Source organism: Neofelis nebulosa, chromosome 12 (genome assembly GCF_028018385.1).
Source record: "Neofelis nebulosa isolate mNeoNeb1 chromosome 12, mNeoNeb1.pri, whole genome shotgun sequence".
In the NCBI taxonomy this organism is placed as follows: domain Eukaryota; kingdom Metazoa; phylum Chordata; class Mammalia; order Carnivora; family Felidae; genus Neofelis; species Neofelis nebulosa.
The window spans coordinates 51,970,449-51,993,942 of record NC_080793.1 but is presented as its reverse complement, the minus strand read 5'-3'; the positions used below and the strand labels follow the sequence as shown (position 1 = coordinate 51,993,942).

The 23,494-nt window shown below is 38.1% G+C and overlaps 1 protein-coding gene and 1 long non-coding RNA gene across 6 annotated transcripts in view; one reads left to right on the top strand and one right to left on the bottom strand.

Annotated features, from left to right (window-relative positions):
- Positions 1–23,494, top strand: part of ADAMTSL1 (ADAMTS like 1) — an 877,457-nt gene that overhangs the window by 114,062 nt on the left and 739,901 nt on the right. The window lies entirely within an intron of this gene.
- The window catches only part of LOC131491856 (uncharacterized), a 41,395-nt gene continuing 26,517 nt past the window's right edge, over positions 8,617–23,494 (bottom strand). For 2 of the 4 annotated variants that reach the window (XR_009251684.1, XR_009251681.1), the window contains 4 exons: positions 19,600–19,690; positions 17,048–17,114; positions 9,970–10,444; positions 8,617–8,888 (listed from right to left, as the gene is read on the bottom strand). This is a non-coding gene — a long non-coding RNA (uncharacterized LOC131491856). Of the gene's footprint in view, positions 8,889–9,969; positions 10,445–13,759; positions 13,845–15,621; positions 15,723–17,007; positions 17,115–19,599; positions 19,691–23,494 lie in introns of those variants that run through there. The other 2 variants (XR_009251683.1, XR_009251682.1) reach the window with 2 other exon arrangements.

The window sequence follows — 23,494 nt, the reverse complement described above, 5'->3', positions numbered from 1 at the left end:
GTGGCTCAGTCAGTTGAGCTTCCAACTCTTGATTTTGGCTCAGATCGTGATCCCACGGTCGTGAGAACCAGCTCTGTGTCAGGCTCTATGCTGAGTGTGGAACCCGTTTCAGATTCTCTCTCTCCCTCCCTCTCTCTGTCTCCCTCCCTCTCCCTTCCCTCCCTCTCTCCTTTTCTCCTCCTCTCCCCTTCCCTACATCCCTTCCTCCCTCTCCTTCTGACCCTCTCACTGGCTCCTGCTCTCTCTCTCTCAAAAAAGAAAATCTTTAAAAAAATATTTCAACAAAGCCATTTGGTCCCAATGAATTTTAAGTGTAGAATAATGAAAATATCCATTTCTCAAACAATTGATAATGAATGAGAAACGTAGAAAACACTTATTGACATTTCCTGTCCACCAGGAGGGCTGTAGTGATGTTAGTAACTGTATGAAACCAAAGACACAAATCTGAAGGAGCACCAGGAGCTAATTCAGAAACTACTGATTATGTTAAAGAGATTACATGTGAAAAAGATGATTTAGCACGTATAGCTGAAGAAAGTGCTTTTATCATCACTCTGCCCCTTCATTTAGAATAAATGGCTGTTCCTGAGTTAATTTAGCTCATTCATTTCAAATTATCTTGTGCAGAATGTGAAGCAAGAAGAGTTATTACTGCATTGATTTTATTAGCAGAAGAATTTTGCAAATATTAAATGGTATAAATTTTGTATCAATGTCATCAGCTGCTTTGAATAGAAAAATCAATTAAGCTAATTCCAATAATGGCTTGATTATTTCCATTCAACTTATGGAATAATGGTAAATGTTTGAAAGTTAATTTTGTTGAATATGAAACACTTGACAATTTTCTAAGTGCTATAGATTCAGTTAAAAATTCAGACATACTGGTGAGATTATTTGTTTCTTGCCATAATAGTAGTACAGTTATACATGTTGGTGGAGGATTGAATCATCCTCAAAATGGCCTTGTTAAATTAGACTTATAGAGCAAAAATTACTTGGGTTGGCTGTGCATATAAGTCATAATTATGTCCAAACAAGCTGATATTCTACCAGTGGTGATATTTGCCCAATTGATACAGAAATTATAATTTTCAAAATTTGTAAATATTTTGTATATGCAGAGTTAGGATAACTGATATACAGAGTAAACTTATGTTGCATTTAAGAACAGAAAAAAATACTTCAATGTGGTAATACATGCTTTTTCTCTTGTCTATCTACAAATTGGATTTTAGGAATGTTTACAACTTTGAAGAATCTTTTTGCATATCAACTTTAGTGCCCTATAATCACATTGAAACTTTTTGTAATGGACTATTCTAAATTTTGATTACATGTTGTTTCAAATCAGTTGGGTGAAGTCTTTGATCAAATTACTTAAGAAATGCTAATTTTTTTATTTTATTATTATTATTTTTTTACCTTTAAAGCTTTGAGTGAATTGCATTACTAGGGGAAAAGAGCTTACAAATAGTAAGAAATTGAAATTTACTTCTCCATGAATATGGAAGGTACTAAACAAATTAAATCATGAAATTTTAAAGGATATGCAAATTATAAATCACAGAAATAGTTACAGTTCACATGCAAAAGTCTACCAAGCTTGATTTAGGGAAAATGCTTAATATAGCAAATACTACAAACATTAGGGTTCCAATTCTTCCTGAAATTAGCGAAATCAATAAATTTCTACTAGATGAAACTAAAAAATAATATTTAGTAAGTGTTTATTATATGCCAGCAACTTTTCATGGATTATCTCATTAAATCCTCATGACAACTCTCTGTGATGGGTTAAAATGATTTTTTTTCTGGTTGAAGACATATAGGATTGAGGAGTTAAGTCGCTTGTTCAAGATCACTACTCTTTACTACTCTATTGCGTCTTTGTAGTTGGGATCATATCAGAGTTATCAGAGAAAGATCTTACAACCGTTGTTGTAGTCAACCATTGTTATAGCTTTTATTTAGCTTGTGTTAATTTCTGCAAGCCAGTTGAAATGGTAAGTTATATTTTTGGGAATATGAGACTCATGAAAATTGTTAAAGGAGTAACCAGTAAGATATCCTTAAAAGTATTGCAGCTCAGTTTATGTCATGGCTAATATGTAATACAGGAGGGTGAGATTGTAAGGTAACATCCTTCCAAGTTTGTGGTGACCAAGACCTCCACAGGAAAAAACCCACAAAGGGAACTAGGGGAAATGTTTTGTGGTAAGGAGTGAGTCAAGCCAACATTTATAGCTGGGTAATTAAATGAGGGTTTTTTTTTTTTTTTTTTTTTTTTCCTGCAAGGCAAAAAGCAGGGGAAAGAAAGCCACAAAACAAGAACATATGCAATCTAAAAAACCTGATTGGCTGCAACAGTTTGATATAGTCTTGTCTTTTTTAAACAAGTCATATATCAGAATTACCTAGGACACTTAAAATAGCACATATTCACATGCCCCACTGAGAAGACTATATCTGAAATTCTGGCAGTGGGATTCATCCTTGTTATTAAGAGCTTTCAACGTGATTCTTTGATCTATCAGGATTAGCACTACGAGGCCAAAATGCTCTCAAGCAATAGGAAGCTGCTGCACTTTGGTTAGTTGGAAAAAAATTACCCTGGGAAAGTAGTTGAGTTCCTTTAAAAAAAAAGTGGATAGATTTTTGGGATGTTTACAACTACAGAGACTTTCTGGACTAGCTGGGCAATTCAAGTTAGAGCAAGTAAAGATAATTTGGATAAATAAGAATAATTCCAGATTTTAGCAATTTCTCCTAAATTATACATTACAATGATAGATAAGTAAAAATATCATTTATTGAGAGTGAACAATTTTACTGGCATCAATACTAAGTAACCTGATGTCGTCCTCTTTCTTCATCCTCCTTCATCCAGTTTCTAGGGAATTTTTACAACTCTATTATGCCTATTCTCATGTAATGCACCCTCACCCACCCACTCAGTAACTTGCTTTCTATCATTTCCTACTTTTGTCACCCTTGGGAACCATTGCTGTCATCACGATCAACAACAAATATTTATTAGACACCTGTTATGTGTAGGCTAGTGCATCAGGTATAAAAATAGGTTCAAGTCATTTCTTTAGAGAGCAGACTTTGTTCTAGGTTTGTGATAGGGCATTCACTGAGACCAAGTGCCATGTGGCTAAGGATCAAACAGATGGCCAGAAGACAGTCATTGCAAAGGAGTAGGCAGATGCTACGTGGAGGGGCTGGGGCTCAAGTTGAGTTTTGAAGAAGATATCAGGGCTTTTGTTGATAGACACGAAGAGAGCATTCGGCAAAGATCCAGAGGCAGGGAAGTTGATGTTTCTGTATGAAACAATGAATACAGCAAGTGGTAGGATGGCTTTGTTGTTCCTTCTTAGCTCCCCTGAGCTAGAGTGTCAGGAGTAGATTTTATAGTTTGTAACCTCTGTTTTGGTTCAGGGAATTTAAGGTGGAGGGCAATATTCATAATTCATTCAGCTGATTGGATTGGCTTTTTATTTCTCCACTACTTCTTTCAGCATCTTATTACTGAGTTGTGAAAAAATTAGAAGATGGGAAAGATGGATAAATTCAATTTCAAACTTAAGCCAAGTCAAGACATTCAGTGATCTTCCTCTGAGTCCTAGAATCCAAGAACCAGAGCATGCAAGGGGCCTTTAAGAATATTACTCAATCCCTTCATTTTACATTATCTGAATTCATCTAAGTCATCTCTGAAAGTTATTATCAGAGTCCTGCCTGAAATTGGGACTGACTGGCTCCCATTCCAAAGCTCTTTTTTTCTGAAAAGTATGGCTTTCCTCCACCATGCAGTATGAGGAAGTTATGTTTCTTGTTTTCAATTGCCAAAAAAATTTGAAAGACTAATTTGAAAGATTCCAACTCATTTTGACTCATTAGATTTCATTCTTGCTCTTGAATGAGAAGCAATGGAGACTAGATAGATGTAGGGGCCCTGTTGTGGGCAGAGCTCTGGGTTGCAATGTAGGCTCTGCCTTCTCCCAGCGTACAGCACCCGACACAAGTTCTAAGATCTTTGTGGGACTTGGGTTCTCATTTGCAAAGAAGGAAGAGTCTATTAGAAGGGCACTAAAGGGTTGTCTTTATTTGCTCTGAATTTTGTCTTTTTTTTCATGTTGGAAGTGCCAATTGCCAGAAAGTTGGATTGTGTCATGACTGAGTATATGTAGTTTGAATTGCAGGATTTACTCTTGCTAAATGTATACTGATGTGGTGGGTTATTCTACTTGTCAAGTGTTTCTTAAATCAGCAGTTGGAGTTGGCATTAGTGAATGGGCACCAATGACTGTAGTTCTGGAGTCTTAGCACAAAGAAAGTGATTTTGCCTTCTTTTGCTGGCTCTAGGCGAGTTCAGCAAGAAAGAAAAAATCTGCAGAGATGGTTTTGACGAAAACTTGGCATTTTGCTTTAACTCTGTCCACAAAGATACCCATTCATGATTAATGAATGCTTATTAAATTAGATGAATGGGAAGTTCCAGAGGGAATTTCATTGCCCAAATACAAAAGCATTGCCCTTCCGTAGAAATTCTCACGTATAGTGATAGTTTGCAGCTTTCTGCAGTGAATTTAACTCTGCTTTACCCTCATACATTGTAGTCTTCATTTTTCATGAGTCAGGCTGGTTTTTCAACCTTGGATTATTTTCTTCAGGTTGCCTAGGTCTCTCCTGCCATAGGTTCTGACACGTGGCTGCCATCTTTATTTTCTAGACACTCACCTGGCAACTTTATTTTCTGTGTGATGTTGACATAAGTAAAGTTCAAATATGTTAGCATTCCTATCTCAGCAATTTTGGAGCCTAAAAAGTCACTATTCTAAGGAGAAGAGAAAAGAAAAAAGAGAGATAGATATCAGAGAAGCCATTTGTAATTAAGATATAGAGAACTAAAACCTCAGGGGGAATATCTGTCATAGCCACTGTGGAGAGAATCATCTTGTTCCTGGATGAGGGTTCCCGGATAATTTTTTCTCAGCATTCAAATCCATCAAACCAAATCACAAAGGAATTTTAAGGAAATGACAAGTTGAGGCTAAATTATGGGAGGTATATATCATAAAGGAAATGATGTACTAGTTAAGATAAAGTTTTGGCTGCTGTAATGAAGAAACTCTAAAACAATAATGACATAGATAAAATTGCCATTTACTTATGTCTTACTTAAGAGTCTGGCCAGATGGTCCCAGGCTTCTGTTGTGGTGCTACAATCTTGAGGGACATAAGCTTTTCTTCTTTTTTATCTTGTTGATCTGCCATCCTCAATGCCAATCTCATCTCGTGGTTCAAGATAGATGCTCCTGCTCAAGTCATCACGGACACACTTTAGTCAGCAGGAAGAAGAAAGAGGTAGTCAAGCTCCTTCTTGTTAAAATCATGTATAGTGTTTCTATTCTCATCCAATTGGCTAGAACCTAGTAAGATGGTCACATCTTCTTGGAAGAGAGGCTAGGACGTGTAGTCTTTAGCTTGGTGGCCGTGTGCACAGCTAAAAAGTGTCAGTATATTAGAAAAGAGTAACTGCAATCTCTGTCACAGGGAATAAAATTGAAGCCCTATTGTGCACTTAGCTTTTTACATAAATAATAATGACAAAAACAATAATATAGCAATAAAATCTACCATTTAGTGTCCTCTACTGCTTCCTTACTTACATTAGATCCAATGTTACAACAGTTCAACAAGCTAAGCAGTTCTCTCATAGAGAAGAAAACTGAGGCTCAGAAAAGATAATCAACTTGCCCCCAGTGCATAGCTGAAATAACATTTTTTGAATGCAGGCAAATTCTCTGATTCCTGGAGACCTCAGAAGGCTAAGATAAAGAGGTTTGGATTTTCTTCTGTAGGATGTCAGCAATTGAAGAAAGCTTGATGAAACTTAGATGAGCAATGTGTTTGGAGGTCAAGATAGATGGCAAAGTGGAGAGGTGGAAAGCAGGAAATGGTTTAGGGGCTGACGATGTGGGATCATGGGGCCTTAGATCAAACTGACAAGGGTGAAAATAAAAATACAGGACACAGGCAGGAGATGTTATTAGAGAACACTGTAGGGTGCAGGCAGAAGATAGAAACTACACCTACTTGAAGGAGAGCGTTTCGGAAGAGAAGTGTTAACTAGGTATAAAATTACTAACTAGGTAGCAAAAAGGGTAAAAAACGAAGTCTATGATAATGGTCCTCAATCCGGGGTGATTTTGCCCATCTCCCAAGGGGTTTGGCAATGTCTGGAGACGTTCTTGGTTGTGGGGAACTTGTTGGGAGGAGTCATTGGCATCTAGGGGGTAGAGGTCAGAAATGCTGCTGCACATCTTAAAATATACAGAACAAATCTCAATGCCAAAGAAGTATCTAGCCTGAAATGTAAGTATTGCTCAGGTTGAGAAACGCTGCTTTAAGATATGAAGAGGTAGTGACTACAGGAAGCAGCTACCACCCCATCCTAGGGCTTCGGAAAGGAAGGGAAATGATTGGCATTATTGAAATTTAGGAGAAAGAGCCTTGTGGTGCTGACACAGACCTCTGACGAGGGGGCACTGGTCAGGTGGTGCTCATGGCCTGAAGGCACAGGGTTGTCGGGGATGATGAGGCTAAGTGCTTGAGACACTGCAAACTGGATCCAGCGGAACAGAGAGACTTAAAATAGGCATTCTGATAATATAATCAGTTGTGGGATGCAGGGAAAAAGGGATGAAAAATGGTTTTGAGGTCTAATGCTTAATCTTACCCATACTGACAGAAGTATTACCCTAACCACTTGATTTGGAAAAAAAAAAAAAAAAAAAAAAAAGATGAGTTTAGTTTTTAGATTGTTGACCTCCACATGGCATCGTCCAGCAGGCAGTTGGAGGACTGTGGAGGGCAAGGAACTTAAACTTTAAGAGGGCATGATATCAGCATGGGAAAAAAGGTGGCATTGGATACATAATTGTCAGATTTGGCTCATTTGGGATCAGGGGACAAACACATCATGCCCCTAGCATCATCACCCTAGAAGTGTTTTCACATTTTTTATTTAGAAAAGTTGCATCTCTGGGGTTCCTGGGTGGCTCAGTGGTTGGGCAACTAACTTCGGCCCAGGTCATGATCTCACAGTTTGTGAGTTTTAGCCCTGCATCGGGCTCTGTGTTGACAGCTCTGAGCCTGGAGCCTACTTCAGATTCTGTGTCTCCCCCTCTCTCTACCCCTCCCCTGCTCACGCTCTGTGTCTCTCAATAATAAATAAACATTAAAAAATTTTTTAAAAAAGAAAAGTTGCATCTCTGATTATGATTTTTCTTTTGTATCATTGTATATAGTAGGCCATATGGCTCTTATCTTTGGGCTATTCTTAAATGAAAACTTATTTTTTCATCAACTCACCTTTTGTTTGTTTGTAGCCAATACAGTCTTTCTGTAATCCCATTCTGCTCATGTTTCCCTTATAAAAAATGTGTAAATACACAAATTTCATGATTTTTATAATTATGCTTCTTCATTTTACAAAGAGATTAAAAATAGGTGAATTTTCAATTGGTTTTATGCATGTTATACATACTAAAACAGACAAAAGATGTTAAGTAAAAACTAAGGAAATTTGAACAAAGTATAGACATTAAGAATAACGTATGGATATTGGCTCATTAAATGTAACAAATGTATCATGCTAATGTAAGATTTTAATAATAGGAGAAATTCAGTGTGGGGTATATGGCAACTCTCAGCACTATTTTACAGTTTTTCTGTAAATCTAAAACTAATCTAAAATGTTTATTTAGAAAAGGAGATTTTATTAGTGGTTAAGGTTTGAAAAACAGGAAAGTGTCTATAGCAGACATCCTTCGTTGCCCACCTCCTACTTTACCAGCTTTTATTCATTCATCTGCTCTCTCCCATGTTGTTCTGTGCTTCAGAAAGGCTAGTTCAGCCCCAGAGAGTATACCCTGTGTATCATTTTTTGAGGGCTCCTGGAACAAAGTAGCACACACTGGGTGATTTAGAGTAACAGAAATTTATTCTCTGACAGTTCAGGAGGCCAGAAGTCCAAATCAAGATGTCAGCAGGATTGGTTCCATTCCATTGTCTCTCTCCTAGCTTTTGGTAGTTGCTGGCAATCCTTGGTGTTTCTGGCTTATAACTGCATAACTCCAAGCTCTGCCTCAATCTTCAGTCAGCTTCTCTGTGTCTTTGCTCTCCCCCTCCTTCCTCATATAAGGACACTAGTCATTGGATTTAGGACCCACGCAGGATATCATTTCAAGATCCTTAACTTAATTACATCTGCCAAGACCCTATTTGCACACAAGGTCACATTCACAGTTACCAAAGTTTAGGATTTGAACACATTTTGGGAGGCACAGAACTCAACTTCCTATATACTAGCTGTTTAAAATGAATAGCAGTGGCCAGTGATCATTTTCATCATGGGAATCTGCCACAAGTCTGGCCCAGGAGAGGAAAAGGAAACTTTGATTAGGTCTTTCTAGGAAAGGTTTTATTTCTCTTAAATAGTAAAGACAGCCTCTCTTCTTCCTTTGGAAATTGGCGTCTAGATGTAATGACTAGAACTTTACAGCTATTCTATGACTCTGTGGGGATGTTGATAATGATAAAGCCACTGTATATAGAAGGGCAGAGCCAAGAGTCAGAAAGAAAGTTAAAGACTTAGGAAATTATACCTGAATCCTCCTATTTTCAGACTTCTTATTTTCTGGGACAAAAATGTCTTTGTTTTTTAAGGCATTTGAGTTGGGAGCTCCTGTCACTTGCAGGCAAAGGAAGTGCAACAGATAAACTATCTATGTTTACATATTTCTCAAAAGAAAATTTAATGGTCTCAGTCATCCAGTGGAAACTTTTAGATGGTGTTTGAGTTTTCTCAGGACCTAGTATGACATTGAATAAAAATTGAATTTAAAGGAGTTAAAATCTCATTATACAGAAGATTTAAAATACTTTAAAATATTAAAATTAAGTAAAATAAGGTCTTTTCAACATTAACTAGTAGGTTTTGATATAACAAATACTTTAAATTTGCTTTTAAATTTTCTGATGAGAGGATAGTCATTTCTAAAAGCACATGTAGAGATTAGTAAACCACCTTACTGGAACTTAATGTGTCTATAGCAAATTATTGAATACTTGGGATGGGAGTCAGTAATCTGCCACCTTCCAAAAGTGACTTTCTAATAAGAATTCCCTTGTATGGAGAATTTTAAAAATTGTTATTATCTAAAAATTCTAGCGTTAATTCAGATGACAGATCTTAAATGGATACTGTTGCTTCCACATTAGAAGAATCTTATTTCATCAAAATAAGGCCTCTGAAATAATGGACCTTAAAATATGTTTTAAGTCAGATTGTTTGTTGCAAAAAATACTCTGAAAAGTCCAGGTTTTTGTATATCTAAGTGCTAATTTTCAAGCCAATTTTACCTATTTATTTTGATTTTTAGGCTGATTTCTATTACTGATTTTATTGATATCACCTACTGATTTGATTTTATTACCAATTTTATTGGTGTGAACTTTTTGTGATGTGTCACTCCTATTGAGGCCCAGAGGAAGATCTAAAGAGACATTGTCACATGTGACATAGGTCAGAAGCCCAACTTACTCCATATAAGGGGGGAAGTGAAGGGTGAGGGCTGTGTTCATGGCAAAACAATTGAGGTACCACATTTCCATGTCAAAGAGCTTGTTTTAGTAAAACAAGGAAATCCTTTTGTGATCTTGGTGTTGGTAATATGATCACTACCAATATGATATGGCATTACTTTCTACACACAGAAACTTTATTGCTTTTAAGTCAGTGAAATCACTTTACTGCATCCCTAAAGTATCTATGTTATCTATTGTATCTATATTAGACTATAAAGTCTGGTTATCATTTACTATGCTACTCTAGGTTGAAAGCTGATGGATCACATGGGAGGGAGTCATCAGTGTAGGGGAAGGTACGAATACCTGAGACATCTGGCCGGTGGTAGATTCCAGAGAACCATTTCAGCGGCAGGTGTCTTCTTGGGCTGCATGGCTTCTGCCCCAGAATCAGGTTCTCCCCAGACAGTGAGAGAGAAGGAAGGGATACAGACAATTTTTGGAAGGTCTTTTATACACAGGGAACTTCTGGATTAAGTTGGCATTCTTCAATTACAATTAGAATATTCATTTTATATTTTCTATTTAAATGGCACGTGCGTATCAAATCAATATCTATTAAGTAGGGCACAAATGAGATAAATAAAATAGATGAGAAGAAGTTCTTGTTTTGAAGCCTTTGAAAGGAAGAGTGACTTTGTGAAGATATTGATTTATATCTATATTCTGAGATAGCTACTCTCTTCCTGTTCCTGTTGGTTTGTTTACTATACCTTGTCTGCTTAACCGGATGCTGGGTGGGCATCAGCAGATTTTCTGAAACCTCTTTGGTTGTCTGCATCTGTTGATATAGGGAAGCATCATAGAATAGTACAGTCATTTCCAAATTCTTTTAACAGCGCTTCAACTAAGCATCTTATGAGGTAGTTGAAGACATAAACAAATGAACGTAGAGCTCGTGCATTTAGAACAGGCAGAGTACAAGTGCCTTCACCTCCATCTTTTGAAAACCACTGTCGTACTTCGTCATTTCAGCCAGTGAATCGGTCAGTCAACAAATACTTATTTAATAATGATATTTGCAGATGTTGCCCTTGCCTGTCTGGAGCTTACATTTTGGATCAGAAAGCAGGCACTAAATGCATGCTTCACCCTGAGGTAAATGTCCTGATTTCAGGGCAAGGACAAGATGCTGAGCAAGATACTAACAGGTACTTACTTTAGGTTGAAAGAACAGGTGAAGCTTTTCTGAGGCAGTGACATTTAAGATGAACATCAGGGAAGAGTAAGAGTTGTCCCAATGGAGAGATGGGGGAGAGTGTTCCATGTGTGCAAGGTGTGCAAAGCACCTGAGTGAGACAAATTTGGTGGTATTAGGGGATTTGGGGTCAGAGAGGCCTGGCCTAGACTTGGGGTTCTGGGTCTGTGTTCAGCAGCCCTGTGACTTCCATCAGGTTATCTGCTTTCTCTGCACCTTAGTTGTTTCACTGGAATGTGGGGCCAGCAATGCCCCCTTGCAGTATTTTCCTCTGGATTAAAGAGGACCACGTAAAGCAGCTGTGCTCAGTAGAGCCTGTTTTAGCATCATCATTGTTGTCATTATTTTTATTCACCTTTAGAGAAATCTTTTTATGTTGTACTTAATACAGTCATGTTTTGTACTAAGGGGTTGGGGGGTCACATTTGGGAAGTTAGAACAGGAAATCCACTGTACATTAAAAAAACTATTAGCTCAAACCAAAGTAAAATATTCTTCACCACCCCATTATGCTCCCATCCGTTCAGGAGCTTATAGGTTTGAACATGGGAATCTAATTGAGAAAAGGGTTATCTTTCTTCAAGTTTTATCTTTTCTGTTTCTTCAATCTTTCAAGTAAATTTTAGGGAATCTTGTTCTTTCTTTGATTCTTGTCTTGGTAATATTGACTCAAAAGCAAAACCCATAAAGCTAGGGGAGCACCAAGTATGCAGTTCTGTTCTTCCCCTTCTGTGTGGAAATGGCATCTCAGAGCTCAAGGGCTTGTTGCATGGGTGTGCGGGCAACATACTTTATCCTCATCCACCTTCATGGATAAGCGCCTTCCGGTGGGGCAGGTGTGCCTGGGGGAAGTACTACCCTAATGAGCACAGTGTCTGATCTGGATTTTGTCCTAGATCTTACAATGAGATGAAGAGGGCAGGAGAGGGAGGAGACATCTCTTTCATTGCTCTTTATATTGACTTTTTCTCCCAGAAGCCGTCTTGGGAATTAAGATTTTTCATGCTCTTTCAGCGAAAGAAATGATGAGCAAATTGGCTCAGTATGTTTCCTATGTGACACTGTCTTAATTAAAAAAAAAAAAAAGGTATTTTCTGATTGCATGAAAAGTTGTATATGTAATAATCATAGAGTGTACTCCACCTTTTAAAAAATTGTTTTTTAATGTTTATTTATTTTTGAGAAACAGTGAGAGACAGAGCGTGAGCTGAGCAGGGGCAGAGAGAGAGAAGGAGACACAGAATCTGAAGCACGCTCCAGGCTCTGAGCTGTCAGCACAGAACCCCAACGTGGGGCTCGAACTCACGGACCATGAGATCATGATCTGAGCTGAAGTTAGACACTTGACTGACTGAGTCACCCAGGCGCCCTTTTACTCCACCTTCTTAATTGTCAACCATTCTTGTCTCGTTTTGAATATATTTCTTTGAACATTGCTTGTCTAAGTCTTTTTGTTACCAGGAAGGAAAAACAAACTATAGAAACCATGAAAGCCGTTATGATTATCCATCACTCCCATGCTATATTCATTTATTAGTTCTTTGAACAAGTATTTACTGAGCACTTACGATGCACCAGGCTCAGGCAAGTTTCAAGGATAAAACATGGGCAAGACTCTAGTTACTCTGGTCTGTGTCTTGCAAGCCACAGCAGTTATTGGACAGGGGTTTTTTCAAAGTGCAGGTGTCTTTTATTTTTTCTTTATTGTTTAGCTTTCACTACTCATGACATGTTGGTCAATGTTCTGATGGTATTAAAAGCGTGGAATGAGGTCATAGCACTTTCTCTGTTCACAGTGTTTCAGTAGCCTGTACAACTCCAGACATAAAAGGACACATATATTTATTTATAATGGAAAATAGCTGTCCACATCTTTCACATGGCATATTTTTCTGATCGTACAATATAGATCTTATCTATAAATGTATGTATGTATACATTGTATACATGTACATAAACATATATGGTAGAAAAGTGAGAACCTATGGAAAAACCCAAGGAATAAAATTATCTGCAAGCCTACATCCAAGAGATAACCTCTGTTAATATTTTGGATTATAGTCTAACATGTTTTATTGTATACATATATGGTATATGGGTATTGGGGAGTGGAATTAATATTTATTGAGTCTTATATTCTTGGTGCTATTAGGCTAGGTATACATATTTTCTCATTGAATTCTAACTACCCTTGCAGTTGGGGGAATAGTGTTCTATCCAATTTACAGGTAAAGGGATTTTGACTTACCCATAATCTCTCAGCTAGTAAGTAAAAGAGGTGGGGTGCATGCACACAAAGAATATATTTTAAAAACCCTTTCTATTATAGCTGACTGTAATTATCCAGACAGTTCCATATTTATCCAGGTACTTGTCAGGATGAGGGTAAAATTAGAAATTGACATTGTCCTGGTTTAAGGGGGGAAGATAGGGTGGTAGAGGGGGTCTGCTTTGTAAGATGTGAAGTTTTTTTCTCTGCTTCCTTTTATTTAAATAAGCATTAAAAAAAAACCCAAATCCTTCTGTAAAATAAATGAACTGGTCCAACTGTTTACTTGGACTTTCTTTTTAAAAATCTTTTAAAGTTTATTTTGAGAGAGAGCGAGCACAAGTTGGGGAGGAACAGAGAAGTAGAGAGAATCTCAATCAGGCTCCTCACCACCAGCACAGAGTCCGATGTGGGGCTGAACTCATGAGATCATGACCTGGGCCAAAACCAAGAGCTGGATGCTTAACTGCCCAAGCCACCCAGGCGCCCCTTACTTGGAACTTCTTATGAAGTTTTGAAGGACATTTATGTTGACCTTGGGGCATGTTCCTGGTCCCACCTGGCAATGTTGGAGAGAGGAGAGTGGATTTCTGGCATGTGAGGCACCACACCCCAGTGGGGCGGGCTTTCGCTCCCTGTCTGGGGCTCAGATGCAGCTTCACGCATCCTACGAACAGACTGTAGCACACACGTGGTCTCTGCTGCGTAAGTTTCCTAAAAAGCAGGGCAGAATGACAGGACTTGGTCTCTCACCCAAGATACTAAAGTAGTCACAGCGTTCTTTTCAGCACCTATGCATTGTCAGTTTAGTAAAAACAGTTGTGTAGGTATTCTTGCAAACTGGGTTGTAAAATACAAGCCTTTGGGCCTCCCAATCACAGGCTGGTGTTATGGGTTCTGTTTTCAAAGCACTTGCTTATAACCATCCTTCTTGTATTACCTTTCCTCCATGTGGTGAGTGCTGCTACACCCCAGTCAAAGGAAGTACGTAAAAGTAGGGTCAATCTCATTGTGCTTTTGCGGATTAAAGTTTTCTCATGGAAACTATAAAGGCTCATCTAAAAACCCTTCTATAAACTATAAAATAAGCCCCTAAGACCTACTTGAATGTCTATACATTAAATGCTTAATGTAGGTACAAAGACCAAAGTGATTTTTGCTTTTCTAGGGTTTCCTTCTGAAATTCCACAAAGTCTTTCAAAGTTACAACCACAAGGAATTCGAGACGCACGCTTCATCTGTATGCCACCTAATCTTCGGGGTGTTGTGTCTTAGAGCACGCAGTGCATAAAATCACTGAATCCACACGAGCCTCCGGCAGTTTAGAATATTTATGATAGAGAACAATAACAAGGTAAATTAGGATGGAGCTCTGGCTTGGGTTTTAAATTTCCCAGATTTTACAAGTCCAAGCATTCTTTTGCCATCCTGACAGGGTTTAATACTCAAGATATGAGCTTCAAGGCCTTGTGAGGGTAATCAGATTTTAACTATGCTTCCACGTTTAGTTCTTAAGGAGTTTAAAAAATACAGTCATTAATTTGAATTGCGACTATTGCGACATACAGTTCTTGAAAATTTTACTGTCTGAGCTATTGACTGGATAACCATGACAAAAGCACTTTCCCAGCATCAGCTAAGCAGATCGTGGGCCCCTGCTGTACATGTTCCCCTGTCAGGGGAAAGGGGCCTTAGGAGCTGGTGGATATTTAGGAGTGGTGACATTATTTCCCTCCCAGCAAAAGCAAAACCCTTTTCCACCCTTTGGTCTTCTCCTAAAATACCAGTATCATAAAACTGTCTTTTAAAACATTTTTTTTCCCCAAAGATACAAAATGTTGATATGGAAGGGGAATTTTTCAAGAGGAAATCTGAATATCTGCTGTTATGAATATGGAGGCAGGCTTGGGTTCGGTTAGTGCATAACTGCCTGGACAGGGCCTTATTTCAGACCTTGACTCTGGCATTGGCTCCACAGAGCTTCCTGCTGCAGCAGCGTAGAGGTTAATGCTGGCCGCAGCTCTGCTGTGGAAAGCAGATGAATAATCCCACCTTTGGAGGGTGACACTTCCTCACACATCCTCAGTATAAACAATGCGCAGGCAGCGGGGTATTTGCTGGCAAGGTATATTTCTGTGGGAGGTAGGGAGCAAATGAAGAGGCAATAAAAAGAGACTTAGATAGTTGAAAACTACAAATCTCAACATGGCAAACAGTTCAGAGCATGGTAGCTGGCCAAGTGGAGGAATCTTAAGTGCGCAAACACACGTCTAATCTCTGAGACCCTCCAGGTGGATCTGTGGCAGGGAAATGTCCTGCTGCATTTCACCTAGTATGTTCTCTAGACCCCACAGAGGAACCCCTCTGGGTTTCTTCCTAGCCCTTCTGCTCGTGTTGTCATCCTGGCCCTTTGTCTAGTCAGTGTCTCTTCTCTTTATATTTGTCTCCAGATGGATGCTTCTTGGGAGACTGGAGTCTAACCTAAACATACCATTTCTTTTTGATGTGCATGATTCTCCCTTTCATCAACTAGGAATCCTTCACAAGAGCTTAAGGGGCATCTGGAAATATCCACCCAGGCTTCACATTGTCCTGCGGAGGAGAACTTTTACATCTGTTAAAGGAGAGACATGCCCCCCACCCCTCACCTCCCAGTAGGCAGGTAGTGGTCCTAGGATGCGGTCTTTCTGAGAGCTGTAGAGACCACATTACTCTGCACTTACTTTTCCTGTGTGTGGAACTGATGCATAGTATTGGGTCAGATGTCCACCCCGCCCCCACCGCCATCATGGGACATCTTTTAGAAATATTGTAATGGGAGATTAACTATTTCTCTACGTCAATTTTGGGAAATTTGTTATGTGGTGCTAGTCTGAAGAGTGGTTTTGCAAACATCATGGATGAAGAAACAAATAGATTTTTTAAAAAGTGCAAAGAGACTTAGATAGTTGCATGATGGCTAGAAGCATGTTTCTAAATGCCTTTGAAGATCCAGGGAAAGTTGGCTTGAGGTGGATTTATAAATTTCCTTACCTAAGCTGAAGGATATTTGTGACTCCAGTGTTAAAACAAGCAAGAAATCATAAAAGCAAATTAAGTACCTAGTTTCTGGACAGAGCAGTGAGAATGATCTTTTAAAATATGATCCGAAGATTCTGGGTCATCCATACCCAGTCTGTAATCGTGTCTTGCTACCACCACCATGTTCTCTGGGCTCTAGCCCTACATGCTGAATCCACCAAGTTCTTCTCTACCTCAGATCCTTTACATATGCTGTTTCCTCTGGCCCTGATGGGCTTCCCAGCCACTCTACATCTGCTAAATTTTTCTCACTCCTGAGTATTATTTTTTTTTTAATTTATTTTGAGAGAGAGAGAGAGAGAAAATCCCAAGCAGGCTCTGCATGGCCAGCACAAAGCTTGATGCAAAACTCAAACTTAAGAACAGAGCTACCCACGTGCCCCCCGAATACTGGGTTTTAATATCTTTTTTTTTCCCCCAAGCAGGCCATCTTCTTTGAACCCCTAGTCTTGTTTACCTCCCTCCCATTATCCATCTTAATTGCCTACAGTATATTTTTTAGAGCACTTATCTCAACTAGGAATACATGGCCACTTGGATGGTTGTTTTTCATTGTCTCCTGGGCTAGGCTATAAGTTATAAGGGCAAGGAAATCTGCTTCCTTGTCCATCATTGTGTTTTCCACACTCAGCACAGAATATGGTGCATAGAAGTATCTAAAAGAAGTATCTAAATACTTCTAAATAAATAATGGATGGGTAGAAAAATGGGTAGGTGGAAAAATAGATTCTTGGAAGAAGAAATGGAAGAATGGATGAAAGAATGAAGGATGCTTAAAATAGTAATCTAGAATAAGTTTTGCATTTTTACCCAATTAGTAGTCTGAGTTTAATCACCTTAACCAAAAATCAGAAGATAAGCCCTCTCATCCTTAGATGCCAGTTGGATCTGTCTCCTGGGAAGCTGGAAAAAAACAAACAAACAAACAAACATTTGTACAAAAAGAAGAGACCACATGGGCACTGCCTTCCTGGGACCCCTTGTTTAATATATAACAGCCCTATTTACTTTTGTCATTGTCCTATCATAAGATTAACCACTGAAGAGAAAATGCTCCACCTCATTGGTATTTATGCCATTTGTTGTATTTCAAACTGTAATGCTTCAATATTGTGAATATTGTGAACGTGCTCTTTTTTCAATGAATATAACTCTAAGTGAGGATTATGAGATGAATGGACTTTTACTGATAAAATATAAATACTAGCATTGCTTACTTAAGGAAAACTATGTAAAATCCTACACCTTTGACCCATGAAATGGGTCTCACCAGTTCTTTCCAAAGCAGAGAACTTTCTTTCTCCTTGTGTTGTGAATGCACAGAGAGACTCTATTAAAACATTTTTTGTCTGTACATCTATTATATTGCTACACCATTTTATTTCATGAATAAGCCAAGGAGGAACGTTTGCCTCTCATAAATCTTTTACAAGAACAATTCCAGCAAAAGAAACCGCAGATGTAACTGCCAGTTTTAAATTTCTAACAAATTACTCTGCCAGCCCCACGTGTGCTTCCAAGTTGAAAGCTCGCAATACTTGGAAATTTTATGGAGATTCCTGCATTTTAGCTTTGGGATGAACTTAGCCAATGCTAAAATCATGTTCTTATTTAAGCCTAAGGAATAATGGTGTTTAATGTTTACTTAAGACTAACCTCTGCTACTTTGTCCCTGTCTACTATCTTGCCTGCCTTTGATTCCTTTCTTCACAGATATCCCCAGTTTTCCATTGAATTCTGTGTTTCATTGGCTTGCAGGGTATGACAAACACAAACTCTTGGTGTCAAAAGTAACACTCATCACGTGGTCTCCCCTGAGTACATTAATTCTCCTACTGGACTGTTGGGTCCTTGTGCAAGGAGGATGCACGTCACCTTGGTACCTCTCAACGCTGTACAGTGACCCATGTCTTGAGGATGTTTAGTTAATGTTTATAGAATGAAGCCAAAATAAGTATCTTTTTTGGCTGTTGTTGAGTTATTTATGGTACTAATTTTGTGCCACGTATTTTGTAAAAATTTTGAAATGTGTAAAAAACTGCCACTTCTTCATATGGGGGCATGGTGGTGATATGGAAGCAAGCATCTTCAAACCTAATAACATTATGATGTATATGGCATATATTACAATACAACTTAGGGTATGACTTTAATAGACTTGAGTGGAACATAGAATTTTTTTCTCATAGATACTGATAAAGAAGTAGATAGTTTTATACACAGATATATACAAATATGACATCAGGTTCAAGGACTCTGTGTAAAAGCAAATACAAGGTCTACTCTTGAATGATTGCTCTTGACCTTGTAAAATCTTATGAAGAGATATTTGTGTATCCCCGTTTTTATACTTTCTAAGCTATAAAAGTGGGTTTCTACCTCACCTCATTAAATTTTGCAATATTACAGTTTGGAATTAAATAAAAATACAGAATTTGGCTTGATTTTTCAGCCTGCATTATAAATCTAACTTTGGTAACATTTTAAGTTCTCTTTATGTGTGTTTTTTCCTAACTCAAAAGTCTTTAACAAATCTTTCTTTAAAAAAAAATTCAACTTATTGAATAGGTAATACAGTCACATGGCACAAACCAGTATATGATATGTCTCTTTTCCTCTGACCCCCAGCTACCCTGTTTTGCTTCATGGATTTAATTACTGTTTACTATGACTTATGTATCTTTCCAGAGTTAGTTTAGATTTACATATGCTTACACATACACATGTGTGCTTTGTGTGTGTGTGTGTGTGTGTGTGTGTGTGTGAGTGTGTGTGTGTGTGTGAGTGTGTGTGTTTTAAATGCAAGTGGTAGCATCCCGTATACCTTACTTTGCACCTGCTTTCACTTTAGAGCATATGTTCAATCCTTTCTTTTACCCTGGGTCAAATATTTGTGTTACAGTGACTTTCCATTTGTGGGTTCATGTGAATGTCTGTTGCAAGTCTGTTCAGTAACTGTTGTATGTAATTGAGATAATCTGTAAAATGACCCTATGGGCTAAGCCACCTGCAATATTTTGCTTTCTTTATTACAAAAATGGATAAGACTCTGGCTTCTGTCCATTGAGGGTCACAGTCTCTGTGATTATCCTTATTACCAGCTTCAGTTTCTGACATGTTGGGCAAGATGAAACACAAAACTACTTTAGTAAGCCGCCTATAGAAATTTGGCAAAGAAACAAGAAATGCCTATCATTTATTTCTTATTATATTCTGCCTGCTTAAAAAATGTCTTTCATTTTTGCTCTGACATGTCTACTCTACTGATTTCAGTCACTAATTCTTCTCATCACCCCCACCCCAACTTTTAGAAATTCTAAGGTCCTGTGTTTACTTGCTTAGAATCCCATTGCTGTCCTTCGACACATTTAGCATATATGCACATTACCTTGTTAATCAGCTTTTCAGCTTGTCCTTGCTGGACCAGAAAATGTCAGGGATGGGAAAACATCTTTTCTTGTCCTCTTTTATTTCTTTACCTAAGAAGTTAAAAATGAACTGTGTCATTGACTCAAACTGAACTAGAGCAGAATTCTGCCTGTTAGTGGGGTGGCAGTAATAATTCTGTGACTCACACTCTTGCAGTAAGGTGCTTAGTATCATGTGTTCTAAGAGTAGATTTCTGCCTTTTTGTTTGTTTGTTTGTTTATGGTTCAGACAGTCCAAATTCTGTACTTCTAAGGCAGGGAGTGGGAGTAAGAGAAGAAAGAATGATGACTTATTAGAAAGCCTTGTTCCAACCTAAATAGTTGTGGTTAACTAGTCATGTGTCATTAGACAAGCCATTCAGCATCTCTGATGATGGCATCTTCAGCTACTCTGAGCAGAAGATGGCATGTTTACTTTCATGTAGCTTTCATTTGTTTCCCATTGGATTCTCATTTTTCTGATGTCTTGTTACATTTATTTGTGCCACAAATCATGGTAGCCTCGGTTTTCACTCCTGTGGAAAGTGGTGCTACTCACCATTTCTCTGACTTTCAGTGCTGCTATGGAGATCAAACAAGGTTACTATATGTGTGATACTACAAAGTACCTGCAGATACAAAATATTAGTATACTGTTTCTTTATATGTGTACTGGAGCTGAACTCTAATTGCTTCACGTGAACCACTCTTGTTTCCTCAAGGAGGATGGGGTTAGTCAGCTCCAGAGAAGGCGGAACTGTTGCTCTGTGCACCGTACTCCCTGCATTCACTCCTCTTTGAAATGCACTTGTCTAATGTTGGTGTCAGATCATTTGAAAAAAGTTCCTCTTAAATACAGAGAACAAACTGAGGCTTGTTGGAGGGGGGTGGGGGGTTGGGGGATGGGCTAATGGGCATTGAGGAAGGCATTTGTTGGGATGAGCACTTGTTATATGGAAGTGAAGAATCACTGGGTTCTACTCCTGAAACCAATACTGCATTGTATGTTAACTAACTTGAATTTAAATAAATAAAATAAAAAAATAAAATTATCGAAATTTGAAAAAAAAAAGAAGTTCCGATTGCCAGTTCTCTCTTACAAGTCATTCTTTTCTGTATTTCAAGGAGATGAGTTTACGGTTAGTCTAGTTCAGTCTGTGCAATGACTAAAATGCATTGGCAGTTTCAGACTCTCTAATAGAAATGCTTTGAATTACCTACAGATAATTCTTCCTCAGTTTTCAATAGAAAACTGCCCGGTCATTTGTGCACAGAATCTGAAGACTAGGAAAAAGCTGCACGGTATTTTCTCCCACATTTACCCAGAGACAGGACAGAGAAGTACAGGTTACAGTCCAGTGAGTTGGGGCCATGCACAAGTGACACATGGCAATCCAAATCTCTGCCTTAGGGGCGCCTTCACGCCCAGTGGCAGATTAATAAAAACAAGAAGAATGGGCATTTTGTGAATCACATAGTTTCCTTAAAAGAGACATGGCTAAGACAGACCTAGAAAAAAGCTGATCATTTAGGATAACATAAAATCTTTCATCTTGGGGCGCCTGGGTGGCTCAGTCGGTTAAGTGGCCGACTTCGGCTCAGGTCACGATCTCGCGGTCCGTGAGTTCGAGCCCCGCGTCAGGCTCTGGGCAGATGGCTCAGAGCCTGGAGCCTGTTTCCGATTCTGTGTCTCCCTCTCTCTCTGCCCCTCCCCCGTTCATGCTCTGTCTCTCTCTGTCTCAAAAATAAATAAACATTAAAAAAAAAAAATTAAAAAAAAAATCTTTCATCTTTACTTTCAGAATATTTCTAATGACTCCATTTCTGGAACATTCCAGATTTAGAATTTTTTTTTCCTGAATGAAAAATGTTATGATTGACTTGTGTATGAATGTTAGAGAATATGCTCATTTTAGGCTAACCTTTTCAAATAAAGGCAAATCAGAATTTAACATTGAATTACCAGTTACTGAACATTAAAATAGCTTGCAAAACATCACAGAATATATTTGAATGCTGTTGATTCTCTTGAGTGTATAATATAATTTATAATAAATGAGGGAAGATTTATAATCAATTATCCTTTTATTCAGCAAATACTTATATATTTCCATGTATAAGTTAGTGTTAAGGAAGAAAGTTGGAAATTTATGAGGAATAAGATATCATTTTGAATAGTCTGAATTAGGAGAAGAGTCACAGCATAAATATTTGGAATGAAGGAATTGAACAAGATTCTAAAAATGAATAATGCCTAATTAAATAATTGTGTTTTATCCATTCAATCTGTGGGGCTTAGTGATGGTACTGAGAAACAATTCTAATGCTTTTCAAAATTCAATTTAAAATTTATTTTTCAAATTTTTCCTGTGATTTGTGGCCACTTTGATGAAACCTTCCATTAACAGATATTTGCTAACATTACTTCCTCCATAAATTTCCTTAAATTTACTGCCATTTTGTTCCTTAGGATGTTGAAAGGAAACTATTTTGCATAGTACATTATGCCAAGAGAAAATCACTTTATTAAATAAATTTAAGTAATATACTATATTGCTATTACATAAGACTTCATATTTTGAAGAATAAGTTGGTGTCCACCCTTTTATTTTGGAATAGTTAACTAAGGGCAGACTTTATTATCCAGGAGGAAAATATTCTATTATGAAATGAATAACTTAAATGCATGTTCTCTTTTATCTAGCATGTTTGCGAAGTATTCCCTTTCAGTCCTGGATGAGGCCACAGGGATACAAACTGTTCAAAACAGGGATAATTCCAGTGCTCTTTTTCTGTTAGCCAAGCCAATGCAGGGAAAGAGCCAAGTTGAGTGGGACACATTGGGATGGTGGGTGCATCACCCAGGACGGAACAGTCATCCCCAGTCCTTGTGCCACAGGAAAGACTTTGTGGATAATCCATGCAGATTGCATGCTTTGATTTTGTTCATTTAATAAAATAATTGGAACAAGTAAACTAGAATCATGTTTTGAGTGTCTGCCCATGTATAACATTTTTGGACTGAGTAGTTAGGTTGTCACAAAACACCCTCTTTTCTCACAGCTTCTGCCTCTTGCTGTTGCAGAGACATTTGGCTCTGCACCTCCTTTACGAGCGGGTGTTCCACGCCAGAGCCAGGACTCCAATTTCCATCCTGGTTCAGAATCCGCAATCACAGAACTCGATATTTTACCCCTCTATTGCCTCCTTTCTCTCCCTTCATTTATGGCATCATGTGTATTTTTATGAATCCCTTCCCTTTTTCAAAGTTAAAAGAAAGAAATAGGTAAACACAGATGCTCCTGCTGTAACTCCATATGGAAACCCACTTTCTAAATGAGCAAGTTGTAGATCTAAGTAATGAACTGAGCTGTCTGTCTCGAGCTTTTCCCTCTGGGAGTGTGCAGCTGGATGGGATTCTTAATTCAAAAGAGCGAAAAGAAGGATATGTGTGTTGGGGGCGGGGTGTGTGCAATGGAAGGATCGATGTAGTCTGTAGGGACATGCAGGGAAAAATCTGCAAAATGTTAATCTCCACCATCCCAGATGATTCTCAGCCTATTCAGTTGTAGGTTTACAGTAGCATTCTAGAGACACTTGGAATTTGAGAAGTCAGGATTAGATGAACTTTCTGGCTATTTCTTGTACCACTCACAATTTAGGAGTCCTATTTCATCAGAACCAAATCAAAAGGCTGTCTGTAGGAACATGAAGTCAAAGTTCTATTATCACCTCCTTGATCCATAATGTCTATATTCACATTTAAGAATCCAGTTTATTAAAACAGATATAAGATTTGAGGGCAGGAACCCTTGTACATTTTTATAGTATAAAAATAAATTCAGATTTTATATGTTTTTTTTTTTTTGAAAACTT